The sequence below is a fragment of the Petromyzon marinus genome, unplaced genomic scaffold (genome assembly GCF_048934315.1).
Source record: "Petromyzon marinus isolate PM22_M1 ecotype Great Lakes invasive population unplaced genomic scaffold, UKy_Petmar_22M1.pri1.0 PM_G_Scaffold_28, whole genome shotgun sequence".
NCBI classification, from domain to species: domain Eukaryota; kingdom Metazoa; phylum Chordata; class Hyperoartia; order Petromyzontiformes; family Petromyzontidae; genus Petromyzon; species Petromyzon marinus.
Genome location: NW_027422850.1, coordinates 1,920,001 through 1,922,500, shown reverse-complemented (window position 1 = coordinate 1,922,500; position 2,500 = coordinate 1,920,001).

Here is a 2,500-nt window from a genome sequence, read left to right as displayed (position 1 = left end):
CAGGTTGCATTTCTTCAGCTGCCGTCGAAAGTACATCCTCTGTTGAGCTCTCTTGGCGAGGGAGCTGATGTTCAGTTCCCACTTGAGGTCCCGGCAGAGAATAGTGCCCAGGAAGCGGAAGGACTCCACAATTTTGACTGCGGAGTCTAACAGGGTGATGGCGGTGAGTGGGGCTGTATTCTTCCTGAAGTCCACAACCATCTCAACTGTCCTTAGAGCATTTAGCTCTAAGTTGTTCTGGCTACACCAGGTCACCAGGTTGTCAGCTTCCCACCTATAGTCAGACTCATCCCCACCAGAGATCAGCCCAATGAGGGTGGTGTCGTCCGACAAACTTCAAGAGTTTGACGGACAGATGATTGGAGGCGCAGCTGTTGGTATACAGGGAGAAGAGCAGTGGGCAAAGGACGCAGCCCTGAGGAGTTCCCGTGCTGATGGACCTGGAGTCAGAGACTTCTGTTCCCGGCTTAACGCACTGCTTCCTGTCAGAGAGGAAGTCTGTGATCCACCTGCAGGTGGAGTAGGGCACGTTCAGCTGGAAGAGCTTGTCCTGAAGCAGGGCAGGGATGATGGTGTTGAAGGCAGAGCTGAAGTCCACAAACAGGATCCTGGCGTAGGATGCTGGGGCGTCCACATGCTGTAGGGTGAAGTGGAGGGCCATGTTAACTGCGTCGTCCACAGACCTGTTGGCTCTGTAGGCAAACTGAAGGGGGTCCAGGAGAGGGTCTGTGATGGCTTTGAGGTGTGCCAGGAGCAGGCGCTCAAAAGACTTCATTACCACAGATGTAAGGGCGACCGGTCTGTAATCATTTAGTCCTGTTGGCCTTAGCTTTTTGGGCACAGCGATGATGGTGGAGGACTTGAGACAGGCTGGTACATGGCATGTCTCCAGGGAGGTGTTAAAGATGTTGGTGAACACCGGAGACAGCTGGCCAGCGCAGTGCCTGAGGGTGGCTGGAGAGACAGAGTCCGGCCCGGCTGCTTTGCGTGGATTCTGCCTCTTGAAAAGCCCATTAACTTCTCCCTCCTGAAAGGAGAGAGTCGTTTCTGTAGTATGGGTGGGGGATGGGGCCTCTTGGGTGGGAAGGGGTGGTTCAGGACAGTCCAATTGTCTTTCAAATCTACGGTAGAACTCGTTCAGGTCGTTGGCTAGGCGGGAGTCGTTAGTGGTGTGGGGCGCTCTGGGTTTGTAGTTGGTGATGTGCCTGAGCCCTTTGGCAGACAGAAGCAGCGTCGTTAGTAGAGAACTGGTGTTTTAGTGTCTCTGAGTACAGTCGTTTAGCCTCTCTCACCGCTTTGCTAAACCTGTTCTTCGACTCCTTGAATCTGTCTCTATCCCCACTCCTAAACGCTTCCTCCTTCTCCAACCTCAACCTTTTGAGCTTTGCTGAGAACCAGGGCTTGTTGTTGTTAAAGTTCACCCTGGTACGTGTTGGGATACAGCAGTCCTCACAGAAGCTGATGTACACAGCCTCTGTGAGTTCATCCAGACTATTGGTAGCAGTCGTGAACATATCCCAGTCAGTACAGTCTAAGCACGCCCGCAAATCTTCCACAGCCTCACTGGTCCACTGTTTAGATGTCCTCACAGCAGGTTTACAGAGTTTTAGTTGCTGCCTGTATGCACGAATCAGGTGGACCAAGGGAGTTCTGTGCGAGCCGAACAGCCCCGTGACCCACAAGAGAAACATCCCCGCCAAATTCGAGCGTTTGACGGGGTCTATCCGTGAAAAAATATTCACGTTTTTGAGTGCACATGCATTTCTGCTGCAAATGCCTCTGGAAGTTTCATGCCGTTCGTATGCCAATTGTGGCAACACGAAAATGACCCGTTTTCCCATTCCGAGGGATTTCTGTGCGACCCTAACAGCCCCGTGAGCCACAAGAGACACATCCCCGCCAATTTCTAGCGTTTCACGGGGTCTATCCGTGAAAAATATAGACGTTTTTGAGTGCACATGCATTTCTGCTGCAGATGCCTCTGGAAGTTTCATGCCGTTCGTACGCAATGTGGCAACACGAAAATGACCCCTTTTCCCATTCCGAGGGATTTCTGTGCGACCCTAACTAACAGCGCCCGTGAGCCACAAGAGAGACATCCCCGCCAATTTATAGCGTTTCACGGGGTCTATCCGTGAAAAATATAGACGTTTTTGAGTGCACATGCATTCCTGCTGCAAATGCCTCTGGAAGTTTCATGCCGTTCCTATGCAATGTGGCCACACAAAAATGACCCGTTTTCCCATTCCGAGGCATTTCTGTGCGACCCTAACAGCCCCGTGAGCCACAAGAGAGACATCCCCGCCAACTTCTAGCGTTTGACGGGGTCTATGCGTGAAAAATATTAAAATTTTTGAGTGCACGTGCCTTTCTGCTGCAAATGCCTCTGGAAGTTTCATGGCGTTCCTATGCAATGTGGCAACACGAAAATGACCCCTTTTCCCATTCCGAGGGAGTTCTGTGCCACCCTAACAGCCCCGTGAGCCACAAGAGACACATC